Here is a 27,458-nt window from a genome sequence, read left to right as displayed (position 1 = left end):
GTCCTTGCATGGAATCTTCCGAATGGAATTGCTTCGTAAGAAGCCACCATTTTTCCCAGGACTCTTGTGCATTGATGCACTGACACTTGTCCTGGTTTCAGGAGGTTCCTGACTAGCTCGGATAACTCCCTGGCCTTCTCCTCCGGGAGAAACACCTTTTTCTGGACTGTGTCCAGAATCATCCCTAGGAACAGTAGACGTGTTGTTGGAATCAGCTGCGATTTTGGAATATTTAGAATCCACCCGTGCTGACGTAGCACCACCTGAGATAGTGCTACTCCGACCTCTAACTGTTCCCTGGATCTTGCCCTTATCAGGAGATCGTCCAAGTAAGGGATAATTAAGACGCCTTTTCTTCGAAGAAGAATCATCATTTCGGCCATTACCTTGGTAAAGACCTGTGGTGCCGTGGACAATCCAAACGGCAGCGTCTGAAACTGATAATGACAGTTCTGTACCACAAACCTGAGGTACCCTTGGTGAGAAGGGTAGATTGGGACATGGAGATAGGCATCTTTGATGTCCAGAGACACCATATAGTCCCCTTCTTCCAGGATCGCTATCACTGCTCTGAGTGATTCCATCTTGAATTTGAACCTTTTTATGTAAGTGTTCAATGATTTCAGATTTAAAATCGGTCTCACCGAGCCGTCCGGCTTCGGTACCACAAACAGCGTGGAATAATACCCCTTTCCCTGTTGTAGGAGGGGTACCTTGATTATCACCTGCTGGGAATACAGCTTGTGAATAGCTTCCAATACTGCCTCCCTGTCGGAGGGAGACGTTGGTAGAGCAGACTTCAGGAACCGGCGAGGGGGAGACGTCTCGAATTCCAATTTGTACCCCTGCGATACTACCTGCAGGATCCAGGGGTCCACTTGCGAGTGAGCCCACTGCGCGTTGAAATTTTTGAGACGGGTCCCCACCGTGCCTGAGTCCGCTTGTAAAGCCCCAGCGTCATGCTGAAGACTTGGCAGAAGCGGGGGAGGGCTTCTGATCCTGGGAAGAGGCTGCCTGTTGCAGTCTTTTTCCCCTTCCTCTGCCCCGGGGCAGAAATGAGTGGCCTTTTGCCCGCTTGCCCTTATGGGGACGAAAGGACTGAGTTTGAAAAGACGGTGTCTTTTTCTGCTGAGAGGTGACCTGGGGTAAAAAGGTGGATTTCCCAGCCGTCGCCGTGGCCACCAGGTCTGACAGACCGACCCCAAATAACTCCTCCCCTTTATACGGCAAAACTTCCATATGCCGTTTGGAATCCGCATCACCTGACCACTGTCGTGTCCATAAACTTCTTCTGGCAGAAATGGACAACGCACTTACTCTTGATGCCAGGGTGCAAATATCCCTCTGTGCATCTCGCATATATAGTAATGCATCCTTTAAATGCTCTATAGTCAATAATATACTGTCCCTATCCAGGGTATCAATATTTTCAGTCAGGGAATCCGACCAAGCCACTCCAGCGCTGCACATCCAGGCTGAGGCGATTGCTGGTCGTAGTATAACACCAGTATGTGTGTATATACCTTTTAGGATATTTTCCAGCTTTCTATCAGCTGGTTCCTTGAGGGCGGCCGTATCAGGAGACGGTAACGCCACTTGTTTTGATAAGCGTGTGAGCGCCTTATCTACCCTAGGGGGTGTTTCCCAACGCGCCCTAACCTCTGGCAGGAAAGGGTATAATGCCAATAATTTATTAGAAATCAGCAGTTTTTTATCGGGGGAAACCCACGCTTTGTCACACACCTCATTTAATTCATCTGATTCAGGAAAAACTATGGGTAGTTTTTTTACACCCCACATAATACCCCTTTTTGTGGTACTTGTAGTATCAGAAATGTTCAAAGCCTCCTTCATTGCCGTGATCATGTAACGTGTGGCCCTACTGGACATTACGTTTGTCTCGTCACCGTCGACACTGGAGTCAGTATCCGTGTCTGGGTCTGTGTCGACCATCTGAGGTAACGGGCGCTTTAGAGCCCCTGATGGTGTTTGAGACGCCTGGACAGGCACTAACTGATTTGCCGGCTGTCTCATGTCGTCAACAGTTTTTTGCAAAGTGCTGACACGGTCACATAATTCCTTCCATACTACCATCCAGTCAGGTGTCGACTCCCTAGGGGGTGACATCACTATTACAGGCAATTGCTCCGCCTCCACATCATTTTCCTCCTCATACATGTCGACACAATCGTACCGACACACAGCACACACACAGGGAATGCTCTGATAGAGGACAGGACCCCACGAGCCCTTTGGGGAGACAGAGGGAGAGTTTGCCAGCACACACCAGAGCGCTATATATATATGCAGGGATAACCTTATATAAGTGTTTCTCCCTTCTATAGCTGCTGTATATGTATTTTCTGCCAATTAGTGCCCCCCCTCTCTTGTTTTACCCTGATTCTGTAGCAGGACTGCAGGGGAGAGACAGGGAGCCGTCCTTCCAGCGGAGCTGTGAGGGAAAATGGCGCTTGTGTGCTGAGGAGATAGGCTCCGCCCCCTTCACAGCGGCCTTTTCTCCCGCTTTTTTTAGGAAAACTGGCAGGGGTTAAATACATCCATATAGCCCAGGAGCTATATGTGATGCATTTCTTTAGCCATATAAGGTTTAAAACATGTTTTATTGCGTCTCAGGGCGCTCCCCCCCAGCGCCCCGCACCCTCAGTGACCGGAGTGTGAAGTGTGCTGAGAGCAATGGCGCACAGCTGCAGTGCTGTGCGCTACCTTATTGAAGACAGGAACGTCTTCTGCCGCCGATTTTTCCGGACCTCTTCGCTCTTCTGGCTCTGTAAGGGGGCCGGCGGCGCGGCTCCGGGACCCATCCAGGCAGAAACTGTGATCGTCCCTCTGGAGCTAATGTCCAGTAGCCAAGAAGCCCAATCCACTCTGCATTCAGGTGAGTTCGCTTCTTCTCCCCTTAGTCCCACGATGCAGTGAGCCTGTTGCCAGCAGGTCTCACTGAAAATAAAAAACCTATTTAAAACTTTTACTCTAAGCAGCTCTGGAGAGCTACCTAGCATGCACCCTTCTCGGCCGGGCACAAAAATCTAACTGAGGCTTGGAGGAGGGTCATAGGGGGAGGAGCCAGTGCACACCAGCTAGTCAGAAAGCTTTTACTTTTGTACCCAGTCTCCTGCGGAGCCGCTATTCCCCATGGTCCTTACGGAGTTCCCAGCATCCACTAGGACGTCAGAGAAAGAAAGATTAGGTACTATATCTGGTGTGCACTGGCTCCTCCCTCTATACCCCTCCTCCAGACCTCAGTTAGGGAAACTGTGCCCGGAAGAGCTGACATTACTAGGAAAGGATTTGGAATCCAGGGTAAGACTCATACCAGCCACACCAATCACACCGTACAACATGTGATAACTATACCCAGTTAACAGTATGAACAACAAATGAGCCTCACTGAACAGATGGCTCATAACAAAACCCTTTAGTTAAGCAATAACTATATACACGTATTGCAGAGAGTCCGCACTTGCGACGGGCTCCCAGCATCCACTACGGACTACGAGAAATAGAATTACCGGTGAGTAAATTCTTATTTTCTCTGACGTCCTAGTGGATGCTGGGTACTCCGTAAGGACCATGGGGATTATACCAAAGCCTCCAAAACGGGCGGGAGAGTGCGGATGACTCTGCAGCACCGAATGAGCAAACTCAAGGTCCTCCTCAGCCAGGGTATCAAACTTGTAGAATTTTGCAAACGTGTTTGATCCCGACCAGGTAGCAGCTCGGCAAAGTTGTAAAGCCGAGACCCCTCGGGCAGCCGCCCAAGAAGAGCCCACCTTCCTCGTGGAATGGGCTTTTACTGATTTAGGATGCGGCAGTCCAGCCGCAGAATGTGCAAGTTGAATCGTACTACAGATCCAGCGAGCAATAGTCTGCTTAGAAGCAGGAGCACCCAGCTTGTTGGCTGCATGCAGGATAAACAGCGAGTCAGTTTTTCTGACTCTAGCCGTCCTGGAAACATATAATTTCAGGGCCCGGACTACGTCCAGCAACTTGGAATCCTCCAAGTCCCGAGTAGCCGCAGGCACCACAATAGGTTGGTTCAAATGAAACGCTGATACCACCTTAGGGAGAAATTGGGGACGAGTCCTCAATTCTGCCCTATCCATATGGAAGATCAGATAAGGGCTTTTACATGACAAAGCCGCCAATTCTGACACACGCCTAGCCGAAGCCAAGGTCAAAAGCATGACCACTTTCCACGTGAGATACTTCAACTCCACGGTCTGAAGTGGCTCAAACCAATGTGATTTTAGGAAATCCAACACAACGTTGAGATCCCAAGGTGCCACTGGAGGCACAAAAGGGGGCTGAATATGCAGCACTCCCTTAACAAATGTCTGAACTTCAGGCAGTGAAGCCAGTTCTTTTTGAAAGAAAATAGACAGGGCCGAAATCTGGACTTTTATGGATCCCAATGTTAGGCCCATAGTCACTCCTGACTGTAGGAAGTGCAGAAATCGACCCAGCTGAAATTCCTCTGTTGGGGCCTTCATAGCCTCACACCAAGCAACATATTTTCGCCATATGCGGTGATAATGTTTTGCTGTCACATCCTTCCTAGCTTTTATCAGCGTAGGAATGACATCAACCGGAATGCCCTTTTCCATCAGGATCCGGCGTTCAACCGCCATGCCGTCAAACGCAGCCGCGGTAAGTCTTGGAACAGACAGGGCCCCTGCTGTAGCAGGTCCTGTCGGAGCGGCAGAGGCCAAGGGTCCTCTGAGATCATTTCTTGTAGTTCCGGGTACCAATTTCTTCTTGGCCAATCCGGAACGATGAGTACAGTTCTTACTCCTCTCTTTCTTATTATCCTCAGTACCTTTGGTATGAGAGGAAGAGGAGGGAACACATAAACCGACTGGTACACCCACGGTGTCACTAGAGCGTCCACAGCTATCGCCTGAGGGTCCCTTGACCTGGCGCAATATCTTTTTAGCTTTTTGTTGAGGCGGGACGCCATCATGTCCACCTGTGGCCTTTCCCAACGATTTACAATCAGCTGGAAGACTTCTGGATGAAGTCCCCACTCTCCCGGGTGGAGGCCGTGCCTGCTGAGGAAGTCTGCTTCCCAGTTGTCCACTCCCGGAATGAACACCGCTGACAGTGCTATCACGTGATTTTCCGCCCATCGGAGAATCCTTGTGGCTTCTGCCATCGCGCTTCTTGTGCCGCCCTGTCGATTTACATGGGCGACTGCCGTGATGTTGTCTGACTGAATCAGAACTGGTTGGTTTTGAAGCAGGGGTTCTGCTTGACTCAGGGCGTTGTAAATGGCCCTTAGTTCCAGAATATTTATGTGTAGGGAAGTTTCCTGACTCGACCATTGTCCTTGGAAGTTTCTTCCCTGGGTGACTGCCCCCCAACCTCGGAGGCTTGCATCCGTGGTCACCAGGACCCAGTCCTGTATGCCGAATCTGCGGCCTTCGAGCAGATGAGCACTCTGCAGCCACCACAGCAGAGACACCCTGGCCCTCGGGAATAGGGTGATCAACCGATGCATCTGGAGATGCGATCCAGACCACTTGTCTAACAGATCCCACTGAAAGATCCTTGCATGGGACCTGCCGAAGGGAATTGCTTCGTAAGAAGCTACCATCTTTCCCAGGACTCGCGTGCAGTGATGCACCGACACCTGCTTTGGTTTCAGGAGGTTCCTGACCAGAGATGATAATTCCTGGGCCTTCTCCTCCGGGAGAAACACCTTCTTCTGTTCTGTGTCCAGAATCATGCCCAAGAACAGCAGACGCGTCGCAGGAATCAGCTGTGACTTTTGGATATTCAGAATCCAGCCGTGCTGATGCAGCACTTACTGAGATAGTGCTATGCTGACTAGCAACTGCTCTTTGGACCTCACCTTTATAAGGAGATCGTCCAAGTACGGGATAATTATGACTCCCTTCTTTCGGAGGAGCATCATCATTTCGGCCATTACCTTGGTAAATACCCGCGGTGCCGTGGACAGACCAAACGGCAACGTCTGGAATTGGTAATGACAATCCTGTACCACAAACCTGAGGTACTCCTGGTGGGGTGGATACATGGGGACATGCAGGTAAGCATCCTTGATGTCCAATGACACCATAAAATCCCCCTCTTCCAGGCTTGCAATAACCGCCCTGAGCGATTCCATCTTGAACTTGAACTTTTTTATATAAATGTTCAAGGATTTCAAATTTAGAATGGGTCTCACCGAACCGTCCGGTTTCGGTACCACAAACATTGTGGAATAGTAACCCCGTCCCTGTTGAAGGAGGGGTACCTTGATTATCACCTGCTGAAGATACAGCTTGTGAATTGCCGCCAGTACTACCTCCCTTTCTCTGAGAGCAGCAGGCAAGGCTGATTTGATGTAACGGCGAGGGGGAGTCGCCTCAAACTCCAGCTTGTATCTCCGTGATACTACTTGCAAAACCCAGGGATCCACCTGTGAGCGAACCCACTGGTCGCTGAAGTTCCGGAGACGCGCCCCCACCGCACCTGGCTCCGCCTGTGGAGCCCCAGCGTCATGCGGTGGACTTAGAGGAAGCGGGGGAGGATTTTTGATCCTGGGAATTGGCTGTCTGGTGCAGCTTTTTCCCTCTTCCCTTGCCTCTGGGCAGAAAAGAAGCGCCTTTGACCCACTTGCCTTTCTGGGGCCGAAAGGACTGTACCTGATAATATGGTGCTTTCTTAGGCTGTGAGGGAATCTGAGGTAAAAATGTCGACTTCCCAGCTGTTGCTGTGGAAACGAGGTCCGAGAGACCATCCCCAAACAATTCCTCACCCTTGTAAGGCAAAACCTCCATGTGCCTTTTAGAATCCGCATCACCTGTCCACTGCCGAGTCCATAATACTCTCCTGGCAGAAATGGACATTGCATTAATTCTAGATGCCAGCCGGCAAATATCCCTCTGTGCATCTCTCATATATAAGACGACGTCTTTAATATGCTCTATGGTTAGCAACATCGTATCCCTGTCAAGGGTATCAATATTTTCTGACAGTGTATCGGACCAAGCTGCTGCAGCACTACACATCCAAGCTGAAGCAATTGCAGGTCTCAGTATAGTACCTGAGTGTGTATATACAGACTTCAGGATAGCCTCCTGCTTTCTAACTGCAGGCTCCTTTAAGGCGGCCGTATCCTGAGACGGCAGTGCCACCTTTTTTGACAAGCGTGTGAGCGCCTTATCCACCCTCGGGGATGTCTCCCAACGTAACCTGTCCTCTGGCGGGAAAGGGTACGCCATCAGTAACTTTTTAGAAATCACTAGTTTCTTATCGGGGGAAGCCCACGCTTCTTCACACACTTCATTCAACTCATCTGATGGGGGAAAAACCACTGGTTGCTTTTTCTCCCCAAACATAATACCCTTTTTAGTGGTACCTGGGTTAATGTCAGAAATGTGCAACACATTTTTCATTGCCGTAATCATGCAACGGATGGCCCTAGTGGAATGTACATTAGTCTCGTCCTCGTCGACACTGGAGTCAGACTCTGTGTCTGCCATCTGAGGTAGCGGGCGTTTTTGAGCCCCTGATGGCCTTTGAGACGCCTGGGCAGGCACTGGCTGAGAAGCCGGCTGTTATGTCATCGAACCTTTTATGCAAGGAGTTGACACTGTTGTGTAAAACCTTCCACATATCCACCCACTCTGGTGTCGACCCCGCAGGGGGTGACATCACACTTATCGGCACCTGCTCCGCCTCCACATAAGCCTCCTCATCAAACATGTCGACACAGTCGTACCGACACACCGCACACACACAGGGAATGCTCTGACTGAGGACAGGACCCCACAAAGTCCTTTGGGGAGACAGAGAGAGAGTATGCCAGCACACACCACAGCGCTATATAATCAGGGATTTACACTAACACAAAGTGATTTTTCCCTATAGCTGCTTTACATATACAGTTTGCGCCTAAATTTAGTGCCCCCCCTCTCTTTTTTACCCTTTGAGCCTGGAAACTGCAGGGGAGAGCCTGGGGAGCTGTCTTCCAGCGGAGCTGTGAAGAGGAAATGGCGCCAGTGTGCTGAGGGAGATAGCCCCGCCCCCTTCTCGGCGGACTTCTCCCGCTCTTATATTTATATTATGGCAGGGGATTTTTGCACATATATAGTTTTTTAGACTATGTTATGTGCTGTTTGCCAATGTAAGGTACTCTAATTGCAGCCCAGGGCGCCCCCCCCCCCAGCGCCCTGCACCCATCAGTGACCGGAGTATGTGGTGTGCACAGGGAGCAATGGCGCACAGCTGCAGTGCTGTGCGCTACCTTAATGAAGACCGGAGTCTTCAGCCGCCGATTTTCAGGATGTTCTTCTTGCTTCTGGCTCTGCAAGGGGACGGCGGCGCGGCTCTGGGACCGGACGATCGAGGACGGGTCCTGTGTTCGATCCCTCTGGAGCTAATGGTGTCCAGTAGCCTTAGAAGCCCAAGCTAGCTGCAAGCAGGTAGGTTCGCTTCTCTCCCCTTAGTCCCTCGTAGCAGTGAGTCTGTTGCCAGCAGATCTCACTGAAAATAAAAAACCTAACAAATACTTTCTTTACTAGAAGCTCAGGAGAGCCCCTAGTGTGCAACCAGCTCGGGCCGGGCACAGATTCTAACTGAGGTCTGGAGGAGGGGCATAGAGGGAGGAGCCAGTGCACACCAGATATAGTACCTAATCTTTCTTTTAAGAGTGCCCAGTCTCCTGCGGAGCCCGTCTATTCCCCATGGTCCTTACGGAGTACCCAGCATCCACTAGGACGTCAGAGAAAGGATTTACTGTACCGGTAGGTAATTCAAATCATATTTTGTCTTATGTCCTAGAGGATGCTGGGGTCCACATTAGTACCATGGGGATGTACCAAAGCTCCCAGAACGGGAGGGAGAGCGCGGAGGTTCCTGCAGAACTGATTGACCAAACTTAAGGTCCTCAGTGGCCAAAGTATCGAACTTAAAGAATCTAGCAAACATGTTCGGACCCGACCAAGTAGCCGCTCAGCAAAGCTGTAAAGCCGAGAAAACCCACCTTCCGAGTAGAGTGGGCCTTAACAGATTTTGGACACGGCAATCCTGCCGTAGAATATGCATGCTGAATACTGAATCCAGCGAGAAAATATCTGCTTAGAAGCAGGACACTCAATTTTCGTGGGATCATACAGGTCAAACAGAGAGTCCGATTTTCTGTGACGAGCCATCCTCTTCACATAGATCTGCAAAGCTCTCACAACATCCAAGGACTTTGATGTAATTGAGGGGTCAGTAGCAACTGGCACCACAAAAGGTTGGTTGATATGAAAAGCCGACACAACCTTTGGAAGGAACTGCTGACGCGTCCTGAGCTTAGATCTATCTTCATGGAAGATTAAGTAGGGGCTTTTATAGGACAAAGCCCCCAATTCCGACATACGTCGAGCAGAAGCTAAGGCCAACAAAGTGACAGTCTTCCACATGAGAAACTTGACCTCAGCCTCCTGTAAAAGGCTCAAACCAATCCGACTGCAGGAAATGCAACACCACGTTAAGAACCCAGGGTGCTGTCGGCGCCACAAAGGGAGGTTGGATGTGCAGGACCCCTTTCAAAACAGTCTGAACCTCAGGGAGAGCAGCCAATTGTTTCTGGAAGAAAATGGATAAAGCCGAAATCTGGACCTTTACGGATCTCAAACGGAGGCCCATATCCACACCTGCTTGCAGGAAGAGGAGAAACCGTCCAAGTTGAAACTCCACCGCAGGAAACTTCTTGGATTCACACCAAGAGACATATTTTTTCCAAATGCGACGATAATGTTTAGACGTTACTCCCTTCCTAGCCTGTATCAGGGTAGGAATAACCTTGCTCAGAATAACCTTCTGAGCTAAGATCTGACGTTCAACCTCCATGCCGTCAAACGTAGCCGTGGTAAGTCTTGATAAGCGAACAGCCCCTGTTGCAGAAGGTCCTCTTGAAGAGGAAGAGGCCTTGGATCTTCCAGCAGTAACTCCAGAAGGTCCGTGTACCAAGCCCTCCTTGACCAGTCCGGAGCAATGAGGATTGCCTGAACTCTTGTTCTTTTTATTAGTTTGAGAATCCTTGGGAAGAGTGGAAGTGGAGGGAACAAGTAAGCTGACTTGAACACCTATGGAGTTACCAGGGCATCCACCGCCACTGCTTGTGGGTCTCTTGACCTGGAACAGTACCTCCGAAGCTTCTTGTTGAGACGGAAGGCCATCATGTCTATTTGAAGTACGCCCCAAAGACTTGTCACCTCTGCAAACACCTTCGGATGAAGGCTCCACTCTCCTGGATGGAGATTGTGCCTGCTCAGGAAGTCCGCTTCCCAGTTGTCCACTCCCAGAATGAAGATTGCCGACAGCGCCACTGCGTGACTTTCTGCCCAGAGGAGGATTCTTGTCACCTTTGACATCGCAGCTCTGCTCTTCGTTCCGCCCTGTCGGTTTATGTAGGCCACCGTCGTGACATTGTCCGATTGCACTTGAATAGCCTGGTGAGGCGGCCAAATCGGAATGTGGAGGTACGCATCCTTGATATCCAGGGATACCAGAAACTCTCCCTCCTCCAGACCTTAGATCACCGCTCTCAGAGACTCCATTTTAAATTTAAACTCCCTCAGATAATAAGATTTTAAACCTACCGGTAAATAATTTTCTCCTAGTCCGTAGAGGATGCTGGGGACTCCGTAAGGACCATGGGGTATAGACGGGCTCCGCAGGAGACATGGGCACTCTAAGACTTTAGATGGGTGTGAACTGGCTCCTCCCTCTATGCCCCTCCTCCAGACCTCAGAGAAGACGGACAGTACGAGGAAAGGATTTTTGTTAATCTAAGGGCAAGATACATATCAGCCCACACCATACACACCGTACAACATGGAATATACCAAACCAGTTAACAGTATGAATAAAACAGCATCAGCCAGAGACTGATCACAACTGTAACATAACCCTTATGTAAACAACTATATACAAGCCTTGCATAAATTGCCCGCACTGGCACGGGCACCCAGCATCCTCTACGGACTAGGAGAAAAAGATTTACCTGTAGGTTTAAAATCTTATTTTCTCTTACGTCCTAGAGGATGCTGGTGACTCCGTAAGGACCATGGGGATTATACCAAAGCTCCAGACCAGGCGGGAGAGTGCGGATGACTCTGCAGCACCGATTGAGCAAACATGAGGTCCTCATCAGCCAGGGTATCAAACTTGTAGAATTTTGCAAAAGTGTTTGAACCCGACCAAGTAGCTGCTCGGCACAGCTGTAATGCCGAGACGCCTTGGGCAGCCGCCCAAGAAGAGCCCACCTTCCTAGTGGAATGGGCCTTTACCGAATTTGGTAACTGCAATCCCGCCGTAGAATGAGCCTGCTGAATCGTGTTACAGATCCAGCGAGCAATAGTCTGCTTAGAAGCAGGAGCGCCAACCTTGTTGGCCGCATACAGGGCAAACAGTGCCTCTGTTTTCCTAACTCGAGCCGTCCTGGCTACATAAATTTTTAAGGCCCTGACTACATCAAGGGACTTGGAATCCTCCAAGTCACCCATAGCCACAGGCACCACTATAGGTTGGTTCATATGGAACGACGAAACCACCTAAGGTAGAAATTGAGGACGAGTTCTCAACTCCGCTCGATCCACATGGAAAATCAGATAGGGGCTCTTGTGAGACAAAGCTGCCAATTCGGACACCCGCCTCGCAGATGCCAAGGCCAACAACATGACCACTTTCCAAGTGAGAAATTTTAACTCCACCGTTTGAAGAGGTTCAAACCAGTGTGATTTAAGGAACAGTAACACCACGTTAAGGTCCCACGGTGCCACTGGGGGCACAAAAGGAGGTTGGATGTGCAGCACTCCCTTTACAAAAGTCTGGACTTCTGGGAGATAAGCCAATTCCTTCTGAAAGAATATAGATAAGGCCGAAATCTGCACCTTAATGGAGCCTAACTTAAGGCCCATATCAACTCCTGTCTGTAGAAAGTGGAGAAAACGCCCTAGCTGAAAATCTTCTGTAGGAGCATACTTGGCCTCACACCAAGAAATATATTTCCTCCAGATACGGTGATAATGCTTCGCCGTTACCTCCTTCCTAGCTTTGATTAGAGTAGGGATGACTTCCCCCGGAATACCTTTCCTAGCTAGGAATTGGTGTTCAACCGCCATGCCGTCAAACGTAACCGCGGTAAGTCTTGGAACACACAGGGCCCCTGTTGCAACAGGTCCTCCCTGGGAGGAAGAGGCCACGGATCTTCCGCGATCATTTCCTGAAGATCTGAATACCAGGCCCTTCGAGGCCAATCTGGAACAATGAGTATTGTCTGCACTCTTGTTCGTCTTATGATTCTCAATATTTTTGAGATGAGTGGAAGTTGAGGGAACACATAGACCGACTGAAACACCCACGGTGTCACTAGTGCATCCACCGCCACTGCCTGAGGGTCCCTTGACCTGGAACAATACGTCCGAAGCTTTTTGTTGAGGCGTGACACCATCATGTCTATTTGAGGAAGTCCCCAACGACTTGTTATCTCTGCAAAGACCTCTTGATGAAGTCCCCACTCTCCTGGATGGAGATCGTGTCTGCTGAGGAAGTCTGCTTCACAGTTGTCCACTCCCGGAATGAAGACAGCTGACAGAGCGCTTACATGATTTTCCGCCCAGCGAAGAATCCTGGTGGTCTCTGCCATTGCTGCTCTGCTCCTTGTCCCGCCCTGGCGGTTTACATGCGCCACGGCTGTGACGTTGTCGGATTGGATCAGAACTGGTAGGTTGCGAAGAAAACTCTCTGCCTGTTGCAGGCCGTTGTATATGGCCCTTAATTCCAGCACATTGATGTGTAGACAAGCCTCCTGGCTTGACCATATTCCCTGAAAATTTCTTCCTTGTGTGACAGCTCCCCATCCTCGTAGGCTCGCGTCCGTGGTCACAAGAACCCAATCTTGAATGTCGAACCTGCGACCCTCTAGGTGAGCACTCTGGAGCCACCACAGGAGACAGACCCTGGCCTTGGGGGACAGGCTTATCCTCTGATGTATCTGTAGACGGGACCCTGACCACTTGTCCAGAAGGTCCCACTGAAAAGTTCTTGCATGGAACCTGCCGAACGGAATGGCCTCGTAGGCCGCCACCATTTTTCCCAATACTCAAGTGCATTGATGTACGGACACTCTTTTTGGTTTCAGCAGGTCCTTGACCATGCTCTGGAGTTCCTGGGCTTTTTCCATTGGGAGAAAAACACTCTTTTTTTCCGTGTCCAGAACCATGCCCAAAAATGACAGTCGAGTTGTCGGAACCAACTGCGACTTCGGTAGATTTAGAATCCAGCCGTGTTGTTCTAGTACTCTCAGGGAGAGAGACACGCTCTTTAGTAACTGATCTCTCGATCTTGCCTTTATCAGGAGATCGTCCAAGTATGGGATAATTGTGAGCCCCTGCTTGCACAGGAGCACCATCATTTCCGCCATCACCTTGGTGAAAATTCTCGGGGCCGTGGACAGCCCAAACGGCAACGTTTGAAACTGGTAATGACAATCCTGTACAGCAAATCTCAGGTACGCCTGATGAAGAGGATATATGGGGACATGAAGGTAAGCATCCTTTTTGTCTATTGACACCATAAAATCCCCCCCTTCGAGGCTGGAGATCACTGCCCGGAGAGATTCCATCTTGAATTTGAACCTTTTCAAATATAGGTTTAGGGATTTTAGATTAAGAATTGGTCTGACCGAGCCATCTGGCTTCGGGACCACAAACAGGGTTGAATAAAACCCTTTCCCCTGTTGCCCTAGGGGAACCTTGACAGTTTTTGTATGGCAGCTGAAACTGTTTCCCTCTCTGGGGGAGAAGCTGGCAAGGCCGATTTGAAAAATCGGTGTGGAGGCACATCTTCGAACTCCAGTTTGTAACCTTGGGATACAATTTCGATCACCCAAAGATCCAAATCCGACTGAACCCAGACCTGGCTGAATAGACGAAGACGTGTCCCCACCGGTGCAGGCTCTCGCAGCGGAGCCCCAGCGTCATGCGGTGGATTTTGTAGAGGCCGGGGAGGATTTTTGTTCCTGGGAACTAGCTGTAGCTGGTGTTCTTTTCCCTCTACCTCTGGCGAGGAAGGAAGAGCCCCGACCCTTTCTGAACTTATGCGACCGAAAGGACTGCATCTGGTATTGAGGTGTTTTCTTTTGCTGTGGGGGAACATAAGGCAAAAAAGAAGACTCATCCGCGGTAGCTGTGGAAACCAGGTCCGCGAGGCCCTCCCCAAATAAAACTTCACCCTTGTAAGGCAAAGCCTCCATATGTCTCTTTGAATCAGCATCACCTGTCCATTGACGGGTCCACAGGGACCTTCTAGCAGAAACTGCCATGGCATTGGCTCTTGAACCCAACAGCCCAATATCTCTCGCAGCCTCTCTCATATATAACGCTGCGTCCTTAATGTGACCAAGGTCAACAAAATACTATCCTTATCTAAGGTGTCAATGTCAGATGACAAGTTATCTATCCTCGCTGCAATTGAGCTACCAACCCATGCCGACGCTACTGCAGGCCTCCCGTATGCGCGTAAATTGATTTTAAGGTAGTTTCCTGCCTGCGATCCGCAGGATCCTTTAGGGCAGCCGTGTCCGGGGATGGTAGCGCCACCATTTTGGATAAGCGCGTCAAGGCCTTGTCCACCGTGGGCGAGGATTCCCACCATAACCTGTCCTTTGAGGGGAAAGGATACGCCATAATAATTCTCTTGGAAACCTGCAGTCTCTTGTCTGGAGTTTCCCAAGCCTTTTCAAATAAAGCGTTCAGCTCATGAGATGGGGGAAACGTTACCTCAGGTTTCTGTCCCTTAAACATGCAGACCCTTGTGTCAGGGACAGAAGGGTCCTCTGTGATATGTAATACATCTTTTGTTGCAATAATCATATATTGAATACTCTTGGGTGCAACCTCGCATCATCATAGTCGACACTGGAGTCAGAATCCGTGTCTGTATCAGTGTCTGCTACATGGGAAAAGGGACGTTTATAGGACCCTGAAGGGTCTTGTGACACAGTCAAAGCCATGGATTTACTTCCTGCTTTGTCCTTGGACTCTGCTTTGTCAAATATCTTATGTAATAAAGTCACATTAGCATTTAACACATTCCACATGTCCAACCAATCAGGTGTCGGCTGTGCAGACGGAGACACCACCACCATCTGCTCTGCATCCTCCCTAGACGAGCCTTCCGCTTCAGACATGTCGACACACACGTACTGACACCCCCACACACACTGGGATATATGAATATGGGGACAGACCCCCAATAAGGGCCTTTGGAGAGACAGAGAGAGAGTATGCCAGCACACACCCAGCGCCACTAGACACTGAAAACACAGTCCCAGCCTATACAGCGCTTTTTTATATATATGATTTGCGCCACATAAATGTGCCCCCCCCCCGCCTCGTTTTTTGTCCCGTTACTTGGTTCAGCAGGGGAGAGTCCGGGAGCAGCTTCTCTGCAGCATGATGTGGAGAAAATGGCGCTGGTTAGTGCTGGAGGATCAAGCCCCGCCCCCTCGATGGCGGGCTTCGGTCCCGCTCATTTTTTTATACTGGCGGGGGTTTTATAATATACTGCCTCCGCAGAATCTAAGAATGGTGCCAGTGTTATGTGAGGTAATTATTGCTGCCCAGGGCGACCCCCTTGCGCCCTGCACCCTTGCTGTGTGTGTGTGGGAGCAATGGCGCGCAGCGCGGTACCTCTCTGAAGAACTGAAGTCTTCTGCCGCCTTTGTTGTCTTCTTACTTCATATACTTACCCGGTTTCTATCTTCTGGCTCTGTGAGGAGGACGGTGGCGCGGCTCCGGGACGAACAGCGAGGACGACACCTGTGTTCCGACCCTCTGGAGCTAATGGTGTCCAGTAGCCTAAGAAGCAGAGCCTATCAGTAAAGTAGGTCTGCTTCTTTCCCCTCAGTCCCACGAAGCAGGGAGCCTGTTGCCAGCAGTGCTCCCTGAAAATAAAAAAACCTAACAAAAGTCTTTTCAGAGAAACTCAGTAGAGCTCCCCTGCAGTGCATCCAGTCTCCTCTGGGCACAGGATCTAACTGAGGTCTGGAGGAGGGGCATAGAGGGAGGAGCCACTTCACACCCATCTAAAGTCTTAGAGTGCCCATGTCTCCTGCGGAGCCCGTTTATATCCCATGGTCCTTACAGAGTCCCCAGCATCCTCTAGGACGCAAGAGAAAAGGGTTTAACAATTTCAAGTTCAAAATCGGTCTGACCGAACCATCCGGTTTCGGTACCACGAAAAGGTTTGAATAGTAACCCATGTGTTGCAAATGAGGTGGAACTTGAACAATGACCTCTGACTTCCGATTTTTGGATGGCTTCCTGTAGGATAGCCCTTTCTGTCAGTAAAGCTGGCAAGCCTGATTTGAAGAATCAGGGAGGCAGGAGTTCTTGAAACTCCAGCCTGTACCCCTGGGACACAATATCCTGTATCCAGGCCGAACGACACCCAGACGTGGCTTAAACGTCTGAGTCTCGCACCAACTAGCCCGTTTTCCAGGCTGTGCGGTTCACCGTCATGCTGAGGATTTTGAGGAACCAGAAGCAGGCTTCTGGTCCTGGGAACCTGTAGGTGCTGGCTTTTTGGATTTTGCCCGACCACCTCTAACGAAGGTAGAAGGGGCTTTGGACTTTTTTGTCTTTGCGGTCCGAAAGGACTGTGATGGTGATGAAGAAAATAATTTCTTCGTAGAAGGAGCAGCTGAGGGAAGAAAGGTCGATTTACCCGGGGTTTCCGTGGAAATCCACGCATCCAACGCTTCCCCTAATAGAGCCTGACCTGTGAAGGGTAGGTTCTCCACACTTCTCCTGGATTCCGTGTCTACAGACCATTGGCGTAGCCAGAGTCCCCTGCGTGCTGTGACAGCCATGGAAGATATCCTTGCATTCAGAGTACCCGGGTCCTTCATGGCCTCCACCACGAAACCCGACGAATTCTGTATGTTACGTAAAAACAGTTCAATGTCACGTCTATCCATCGTATCTAAGTCCTCTAGTAATGTGCCGGACCACTTTATTATGGCTTTAGAAATCCATGCACCGGCAATAGTGGGCCTTAACGCCACTCCTGAAGCAGTGTATATGGATCTGAGCGTAGTGTCAATCTTACGATCAGCAAGTTCTTTTAACACGGTAGATCCAGGGACAGGTAAAACCACCTTTTTTGACAGTCTGGAGACAGATGCGTCAACAATTGGTGGGTTTTCCCATTTTTTTCTATCCTCCTCAAGGAAGGGAAAAGCAACAAGAACCTTTTTCGGGACCTGGATTTTTTTCTCCGGGGTTTCTTAGGACTTTTCAAATAATGCGTGTGGGGGCATATGTATTAACCTGGAGAAGGCATAAGGAAGTGATAAACCAGTGATATGTGCAAGGTGATAAAGGCACCAACCAATCAGCTCCAATATGTAAATGAACAGTTAGGATCTGATTGGCTGGTGCGTTTATCACCTTGCACATATCACTGGTTTATCACTTCCTTATGCCGTCTCCAGGTTAATACATCTGCCCCTTAATTCCTTAGACGCAGGGAAGGTTAGCGAGGCTTTCTTATTGTCTGTGAAGTAAGCCTGCCCAACCTGCTCAGGTGGTGTGTCAGTAATGTGTAACACATCCCTAATGGCCTCAATCATGAGCTGCACCCCTTTTGCAAGGGATGCCGGTCCCCCTAGGCACATCCCCATCCCCGTCCGCCGTGTCAGAGTCGGTATCCAATGCATAATCTGGGCAAGTGCACGTTTCTTTGGGTACATGCCAGGGGATTTAGAAGTTATAGGGACAGAACCTGACCAAACTTCCATAGATTTCTTTAAAACCTGAGTTTCATCCTCTGTATGGGTTACCCTAGTAGAAATCTGAGATATCATTCCCTTAATGGAAGCCACCCATGGTGGCTCAGAGTCAGGAGCTTGAAACATGGTATTACATTCCTGAGTACATGGAATGGATTCCTCTGGAGAAGATAATTCCTCTGCAGCATAAGACACAGAGTCCCTGGACATGGCTATGTGAGAAACTCACATACACCCACACACACACACAGGAAATTGTCAGACACAGTTTCACCAAGTACCTTCAAAGGAACACAGAGTTTGGAGCCAGCACACACACAGCGCTATATCAGGGAGTTATAATTTAAATACCTGGCGCTGACTGTGCACTCTTAATAGACTACACAGTAAACTACCGCCTCCCCCCCGTCTACAACCCCCTGGTACCGCACAGGATAGTTGAAGTTGTGTGGAAGGACAGTGCTCCCGGTCAGCGTCTCAGTCTACGGATCTGCAGGGAGAAAATGGCGCTGGTGAGCTGCTGGGTCCGCTCTGAGAAGCCCCGCCCCCCGAACATGGCGCGTCTTCCCGCACTTTGAAATCTTTATACTGGCCGGAGGTATGGTGCTAGCAGCGTTACCGAGGTCCTTGATAGCCTGAGTGACCAGTTTAGGGTATTTGCGCTGGCTCAGGGCGCCCCTCCTAGCTGAGCCTCCGGAGCGCAGTGTCAGTACTGCGCTCCCACCCTGTTGCCGCCATCACACTCACCACCGGAATCTTCTGGCTCTGTTAGGGGTGGCGGCATGCTGCGGGAGTGAGCGGTCGCCTCGGGCAGCTAACGATCATCACCCTCAGGAGCTCAGTGTCCTGTCAGTGGAGATAGTGGCCATTAACCTCTCTGGGTTGGAAACTACTCACCCCCTAAGTCCCACGAAGCAGGGAGGCGGTTGTCAGCAGCCTCCCTGTGTCTAAACAATCTTAGAAAAAAAATAAAACCAAAGAAACTCTAGGAGCTCCCCTAGCTGTGACTGGCTCCTCCGGGCACATTTTCTAAACTGAGTCTGGTAGGAGGGGCATAGAGAGAGGAGCCAGCCCACACTATTAAACTCTTAAAGTGCCAGTGGCTCCTAGTGAACTCGTCTATACCCCATGGTACTAATGGAGACCCCAGCATCCTCTACGACGTAAGAGAAATATCAGAAATACTTTTTTAGGCACTCACCAAGGTTGCGAGGTAGAGAATTTATTAGTATTCCATAATCAGCATAAAGTGCAGTCAACATTACGGTCCTTTTAGGACCTTTTTCAATACATAGCAGCAAGTCTAACTGTCTACCAAGTAGTCCAAAGACAATGTGATTATCCATCACCAATTGCAGATTTATATTTATATATATATATATATTTATAACTCAGCTCAACCTGGACCTTCCTGGGTAAAACCTTGTTAGGTACCGGGGAAGGATTCCCTGGTGAATCATTTTAAAATATCCACAGATGGAGCTAACTGTGTAACTTGCGATTCTGTGAGGAGATCCAGAAAACATGAACTGTGTGGGGTACTTAGGACGGAGTTTGAAAACTTATGCATGAGTTCCCATCCATGGTTTTCAAGGCACCAACTTTTGGCCTAGGGGTACCATGAAAAAATTCTGATACTCTAAAGCACAGGTTCTCAAACTCGGTCCTCAGGACCCCAGACAGTGCATGTTTTGCAGGTCTCCTCACAGAATCACAAGTGAAATAATTAGCTCCACCTGTGGACCTTTTAAAATGTGTTAGTGAGTAATTAATACACCTGTGCACCTGCTGGGTTACCTGCAAAACATGCACTGTGTGGGGTCCTGAGGACCGAGTTTGAGAACCACTGCTCTAAAGCACCATTATTCATGAAAATTTGGGAACCACTGCACTAATTAATAGCCAGTTGTGATATATATTGCACTGCCTTACATACACACTGCACAATATATCGGTATAGCCCAGATTTAACTGCATGCCTATGGGGGTTGGCCCATCTGACGTGCAGAACATGAGATGCAACTTTACGAAAGACGACCGTGTGCATGCAATTGTATGTACACACTATGTGATGTGGACGATATATAAAGTTCAATATGTCATTTAGTGTGTAACTAGCTTAACAGTCCAGGTTTTAGTCAAAGCCAAGCTTGATGGTTAAAGAAAATTAACTGAGGTACTAATTAAGTCACCTGTGCTCAAGTATGGATATCTTTAAAGCCTGATTTGTTAGTATGCCTTGGCGACCATGGTTGGGAATCCCCGACCTATACTATAAAAAAAATAATATATATATACACTAATAATGTAAGATCGCACTTGATCCCAACTTAAATTTGGTATGGTTATCTTAAAACATCATGGAATAAACACAAAGGGCCTGAGTTGCAAACAATGCTGGTGAAAACTAGTTGATTGGAAGGAACAGAATTCTGGTTGGTTTTGCCTATTGGTGTGAAAAAAAATGGTTGGAATCACACCGACTTCTGCCTCTCACAGGCTTTTATATTCCCGTCTACATAGGCTTATCATACCATCTCTTTAAACCGGGATGCTTATGGATTACACAGGTTCTAAAGCTGATTAAAACCAGGTGAAATGCAGGCTTGTAGTCAGCCAGCCACAGAACCTGTGTAATTCATGATTGTTCTGGTTTAAAGGGATGGTTGGTAAGCCTATGTCTACATCGAGCTATATATATATATCATAATATCAAATAACATTTGTGTAATGAAAAATTGTATTTACTTACAATCAGTACTGCAATTATGGTATGGGGCGGATCTGTGTACTGGCAAGAAATTGGCAGCCGCTACGCAGTACCGCCACTCTGCAGTGCGCATGCTGCACTCTCGTCTCCTGCCCAGTCAGTCTGGTCTCTGTCCCTCCGGCGGCAGCGTGTATCGCAATCAAACGCCGGTTCATGAGCCAATCAGAGCTTGTAGACTGGCAGCCAATCAGGAGCCGCCACTGCCGAAACACGAGCTCTGATTGGCTCACGGACCGGCGCTGTCATGGGAGACCAGACTGAGGGCAGGAGAGGCACATGCTGCTTGTCTGTTTGTACAGCTCTGCTACACATGCGTTCGCACACTTGCACAGCTAAAATACACTCCCCCTGTAAGCGGCAATTATCTGATCGCAGCAGCGCAAAAAACGCTTGCTAGTAATCAGGTCTGAATTACCCCGTGTGCCTAGGCACCCTGGGTGCCTCAGGGCACTTGCAGGGGTGCCTTGGATTGGTTATCCAGGACCAAATTAAATTATTTATGGTCAATGTAATAGGCAGAACCAGTGCTGGTGGCTGCCAATCATAAAATATGTTGACAAACAGAAGCAATTTCTGTTCCACACCACACAATTGAACCTAAGGATGACATATAAACACAATTTACTTCATTTAACATTTATTCTAAATCTCTCAATAAGAAACTTTTGGCCTAGTGATGCTGTGAAAAAAATTCTGATACTCTAGGGAGCCGTGATTCAAAAAAGTTTGGGAACCACTGTACTAGACATTGCAAACCCTACAACAGAGCTGGCCAAACCAGTCCTCGAGATCTACCAACAGTTCACATTTTCCAGACCTCCTAGCTGGTGCACAGGTGTAGTCATTACTAATTAAGATGTGCTGCATTCATTCCTAACTGACAATTCTACAGATCTCCAGGAGGCCTGGAAAACATGAACTGTTGGTAGATCTCGAGGACCGGTTTGGCCAGCCCTGCCCTACAACATAACCCTTCCATCAGGTACAAAATGATCTGCACCTGTTCTTCCCCATTAATTTATAATTGTCGTCACCTTTGTTGAAACATCTCCCTCATCAATGTACTAGTTCAAAACAGGCGACAGCAATCATAAATCGAGGGGGAAGTCCAGGAGCAGAGAAATTTGTACCTGATGGAAGGGGTCATATTGCGTGTCTGAAATTGCATGCCAGCTGTTTGTTTACAGTATAATGTATATAAAAAAGTAAAAATGGGATTTTGGTACCTACCGGTAAATTCTTTTCTCGTAGTCCGTAGAGGATGCTGGGGTCCACATTAGTACCATGGGGTATAGACGGGTCCACCAGGAGCTATTGGCACTTTAAGAGTTTGAGAGTGTGGGCTGGCTCCTCCCTCTATGCCCCTCTTACCAGACTCAGTCTAGAAACTGTGCCCGTGGAGACAACATACTTCGAGAGAAGGACTTAACACAGATAGTGGTGAGATACATACCAGCTCACACATACAAGGCACGTCAAGACAACTAGCTTGAACTACTCAGCAACAGCTGAAACATTACTTACCAAGTAACAATACAGTACTCATCTAAAACGAAGTTGTACTGAACCAAATAACGATAGCAGGAAAACGAAACACTGGGCAGGCGCCCAGCATCCTCTACGGACTACGAGAAAAGGATTTACCGGTAGGTACCAAAATCCTATTTTCTCTTACGTCCTAGAGGATGCTGTGGTCCACATTAGTACCATGGGGATGTACCAAAGCTCCCAGAACGGGAGGGAGAGCGCGGGGGCTCCTGCAGAACTGATTGACTGAACTTCAGATCATCAGAGGCCAAAGTATCGAACTTGTAAAACTTTGCAAAAGTGTTCGACCCAGACCAAGTTGCAGCTCGGCAAAGTTGCACTGCCGAGACACCCCGGGCAACCGCCCAGGAAGACCCCACCTTACGAGTAGAGTGGGCCTTAACAGATTTTGGACACAGCAGTCCTGCCGTAGAATAAGCATGCTTTATAGTGAACCTAATCCAGCGAGAAATCGTCTGCTTAGAAACAGGACACCCAATTTTCTTGGGATCATATAGGACAAACAGAGTCCGACTTTCTGTGACGAGAAGTTCTCTTCACATATATCTTCAGAGCCCTCACGACATCCAAGGACTTTGAAGTAATTGAGCAGTCAGTAACCACTGGCACCACAATAGGTTGGTTGATATGAAATGCTGACACAACCTTTGGAAGAAACTGCTGACGAGTCCGAAGCTCAGCTCTATCTTCATGGAAGATCAAGTAAGGGCTTTTACAGGATAAAGCCCCCAGCTCGGAGACACGTCTAGCAGAAGCTAAGGCCAACAAAGTGACCCCCTTCCATGTAAGAAATTTGAGCTCCACCTCCTGTAGAGCATTAAACCAAACCGACTGGAGGAACTGCAACACCACGTTAAGGTCCCATGGCTCCGTAGGCGGTACAAAGGGAGGTTGGATATGCAGAACATCCTTCAAAAAGGTCTGAACCTCAGGGAGGGCAGCCAATTGTTTCTGAAAGAAAATGGATAGGGCTGAAATCTGGACCTTCACAGATCCCAACCTCAGACCCATATCCACTCCTGCTTGCAGGAAGAGGAGGAAACGTCCCAGTTGAAACTCCACCGTAGGAAACTTCTTGGACTCACACCAAGAGACATATTTCTTCCAAATACGATGGTAATGTTTAGACGTTACCCCTTTCCTTGCCTGTATGAGGGTAGGAATAACCTTCTTCGGAATGCACTTCCGAGCAAGAATCAGGCGCTCAACTTCCATGCCATCAAGCGTAGCCATGGTAAATCTTGATAAGCGAACGGCCCCTGCTGCAGCAGGTCCTCCCGAAAAGGAAGAGGCCTCGGCTCTTCTTGCAGTAGATTCAGAAGGTCCGCGTACCAAGCCCTTCTTGGCCAATCTGGGGCAATGAGGATCGCTTGAACCCTTGTTCTCCTTATGAGCTTTAGGATACTTGGGATGAGTGGGAGTGGTGGAAACACGTACACCGGCTGGAACACCCACGGAGACACCAGGGCGTCCACTGCCACTCGACCTGGAACAATAACGCTGAAGCTTCTTGTTGAGACGAGAGGCCATCATGTCTATTTGGGGCAATCCCCAAAGATCTGTTATTTCCTTGAAAACCTCCCGATGGAGTCCCCACTCTCCTGGATGGAGATCGTGTCTGCTGAGGAAGTCTGCTTCCCAGTTGTCTACTCCCGGAATGAAGATGGCTGACAGCGCCAACGCGAGTTTTTCTGTTCAGAGGAGTATTCTTGTCACCTGACATTGCCGCTCTGCTCTTCATTCCGCCCTGTCGGTTTATGTAAGCCACTGTTACGTTGTCCGACTGCACTTGGATGGCTCGATTTCTCAGAAGAGGGGCCGCCTGAAGAACGTTGTAGACAGCTCTTAGTTCCAGGATGTTAATGGGCAGGCCGGCTTCCAGGCTTGACCACCGTCCTTGGAAGGTTACTCCTTGAGTGACTGCTCCCCAGCCCCGGAGGCTCGCGTCCGTTGTTAGCAGGACCCAGTCCTGAATCCCGAACCTGTGGCCTTCTAGGACGTGAGGCAATTGGAGCCAGCAGAGGAGAGAAATCCTTGCCGTTGGCGACAGACAAATTCTCTGATGCATGTGGAGGTGAGATCCCGACCACTTGTCCAGGAGATTCAGTTGGAAGGGCAGAGCATGGAACCTCCCGTACTGGAGAGCCCCGTAGGAGGCCACCATCTTTCCCAATAGGCAAATGCATTGATGAACCGACATTCGGGGTGGCTTCAAGACATCCTGGACCATGGATTGGATCACCAACGCCTTGTCCCGCGGAAGAAACACCCGCTGCACTTCCGTATCCAGGATAATTTCCAGAAACGACAATCTCTGGGTTGGTTCCAAATGTGACTTTGGAAAATTCAGAATCCACCCGTGACTCTGGAGCAGTCACATTGTGAGAACAATGGACTGCAGCAGATTCTCCTTGGACGATGCCTTTATCAGGAGATTGTCCAGATAAGGAATGATGTTCACACCCTGCTTGCGGAGTAGTATCATCATTTCTGCCATCACCTTGGTGCTGTGGAGAGGCCGAATGGCAGGGCCTGGAACTGAAAATGACAGTCCAGCAATACGAAGCGGAGATAAGCCTGATGCGGCAGCCAAATCGGAATGTGAAGGTATGCATCCTTGATATCCAGTGATACCAGGAATTCCCCATCTTCCAGACCTGATATCACCGCCCTGAGAGACTCCATCTTGAACTTGAACTCCTTTAGAAAGGGGTTCAACGATTTTAGGTTCAGAATGGGCCTGACCGAACCATCCGGTTTCGGTACCACGAAAAGGTTTGAATAGTAACCCTTTGTCAGCATGCGAGGTGGTACCGGCACAATGACCTGTGCCTCCACCAGCTTTTGGACAGCTTCTTGAAGCACTGTGCTGTCCTCCAACAGAGTTGGTAAGCCCGACTTGAAAAAACGATGAGGATCGAGACTTTGAAATTCCAGCCTGTATCCCTGAGACACAATATCTACTACCCAGGGATCCAGGCCGGACGATACCCAGACATGACAGAACTGTCTGAGTCTCGCTCTCACGGGCCCCACCTCCGGGCCATCCCGTCCACCGTCATGCGGAGGACTTTGGGGTACCTGTAGTAGGCTTTTGTTCCTGGGAACCTGCAGCGGCAGGTTTCTTGGACTTAACCTTACCTCCCCTAAAGGTGGTATTGGATGATATGGCCTTTCTGGGCTTGTTAGGCCGAAAGGACTGCTGCGCAGCTGAGAAGGATTTCTTCGGAGCAGGTGCTGCTGAGCAAAGAAACGGAGACTTACCCGCTGTAGCGGTGGATATCCACGTGTCTAGAGCTTCCCCAAAGAGAGCCTGACCTGTATAGGGTAGCGACTCCACACTCCTTCTGGATTCCACGTCGGCCGACCACTGGCGGAGCCACAGTCCCCGACGAGCTGAAACAGACATGGAAGAAATTCTCGCAGCCATGGAACCCAGGTCTTTCATGGATTCTACCATAAAACCTGCAGAATCATGAATGTTCCGTAAATACAATGCAACGTCATCCCTATCCATTGTATCCCAATCATCCATTAAGGTAGCCGACCACTTCACTATTGCCTTTGCAATCCATGCACTAGCAATAGTGGGACGTAATATGGCTCCTGAAGCAGTATACATTGATTTAAGCATGTAATCTTTCTATCTACCGGCTCCTTTAAGGCGGTAGATCCCGGTACAGGTAAAACCACCTCTTTTGTGAGTCTGGATACAGATGCGTCAACAATCGGCGGGTTTTCCCACCTTTTCCTATCCTCCTCAGGGAAAGGAAAAGCCACCAGAATCCTCTTAGGAATCTGAAACTTCTTTTCATGGTTTACCCATGCTTTTTCAAATAAAAAAAGCCTCACTAACCTTCCCTGCGTCAAAGGATTCAGCTCCTTTGACGCAGGGAAGGTTAGTGAGGCTTTTTTATTTTCGGTGAAAAAAGCCTCCTCATCCTGCTCAGGTGTGGTATCATTTACATTTAACACATCCCCGATAGCCTCTATCAACAATTGCACCCCCCATGCAAGAGATGCGGATCCCCGCAACAGATCCCCATCACCATCTGTAGTGTCAGAATCTGTATCCATGTCGTCTTGTGTGACATGCACAAGCGCACGTTTGTGGGGGTATATAGCGGGGTGTCCTGAGGTACCAGACACAGGCCATACTGCCATAGAGCTCTGAAATACCTGGGTTGCAGATTCAGTACTTGCAACCCTGTCAGAAATTTTAGAAATCCAAGTTTTGATAGAGGAAAACCACTCTGGTTCCCTTGCTGGTATCTGTGCTAAACCAGTGCTACCCTGATTACATGGAATGGGATCATCCTGGGAGGATAAATCCTCTGCAGCATATGACACAGTGTCCCTGGACATAGCTAAAGGTGACCAACAAACACTACACACACACACACGTGGGGGTAGACAGAGTTTCCCCCCAAAGAATGGTAAGAGAGAGAGAGAGATTGGAGCATTAGCAAGGAGAAACCCCTTGTCAGCGCTGTGTTCTTTAATAGGATACACAGTCTATTTACAGCCTACCCTCCCTTCTACAACCCCCTGGTACCATACAATAAGCTGGAGTTGCTCTGGAGGGACCTGAATCTTCCTCTCAGCGCTTGCAGGCAGGAAAACGGCGCTGGAACGCTGCTGGGTCCGCTCTGAGGAGAAGCTCTGCCCCCTTAATGGCGCTGTCTTCCCGCTCTTCAGGTGATTATACTGGCCTGAGGAAAGTTGCTGGCTGAGATCCCTGGACCCCGACAGGCTTGACCAGTGTGGGGGAGTAAGCGCTGGCCCAGGGCGCCCCTCACAGCGCCGCACTATGTGCCCCTGGTACCATCCCGGAGCGTGGTTAATACCGCGCTCCCTCCCCATTGCCGCCATCTTCACACCGGCCCCCCGCTTGCTAGGGGGGGTCGGTGACTAACTCACCACTCTTTTCAGCTCTGTAAGGGGTCGGCGGCATGCTGCTGGGGCGAGCGGTTCCCCTGTGGTGGAGACCGATCAGACCCCTCTGGAGCTCAGTGTCCAGTCAGCGGAGTCAGTGGCTCAGACCTCGAAGGGCGGACCCTGCTCCCCCCCTTAGTCCCTCGCTGCAAGCAGGCTGTTGCCAACAGCCTCCTGTAAAATAATAAACTCTAAAATAAAACTTTACCAGAAAAGCTCAGGAGAGCTCCCCTAGCTGTGACCGGCTCCTCCAGGCACATTTTCTAAACTGAGTCTGGTAGGAGGGGCATAGAGGGAGGAGCCAGCCCACACTCTCAAACTCTTAACGTGCCAATGGCTCCTGGTGGACCCGTCTATACCCCATGGTACTAATGTGGACCCCAGCATCCTCTA

At 49.4% G+C, this 27,458-nt stretch overlaps 1 protein-coding gene across 8 annotated transcripts in view; it reads right to left on the bottom strand.

Moving 5' to 3' along the window:
- Positions 1 to 27,458, bottom strand: part of ODR4 (odr-4 GPCR localization factor homolog) — a 370,494-nt gene that overhangs the window by 341,537 nt on the left and 1,499 nt on the right. Inside the window, exon 1 of one of the 8 annotated variants that reach the window (XM_063940233.1) lies at positions 20,565 to 20,638. The exons of 3 other annotated variants lie outside the window; for them this stretch is intronic. The gene's annotated coding sequence lies outside the window, so the exon portion shown is untranslated. Of the gene's footprint in view, positions 1 to 20,004; positions 20,095 to 20,564; positions 20,639 to 27,458 lie in introns of those variants that run through there. 4 more of the 8 variants (XM_063940238.1, XM_063940232.1, XM_063940239.1 and 1 more) reach the window with 4 other exon arrangements.

Source organism: Pseudophryne corroboree, chromosome 9 (assembly GCF_028390025.1).
Source record: "Pseudophryne corroboree isolate aPseCor3 chromosome 9, aPseCor3.hap2, whole genome shotgun sequence".
NCBI lineage: Eukaryota > Metazoa > Chordata > Amphibia > Anura > Myobatrachidae > Pseudophryne > Pseudophryne corroboree.
This window is presented reverse-complemented; position numbering and strand designations above follow the sequence as displayed.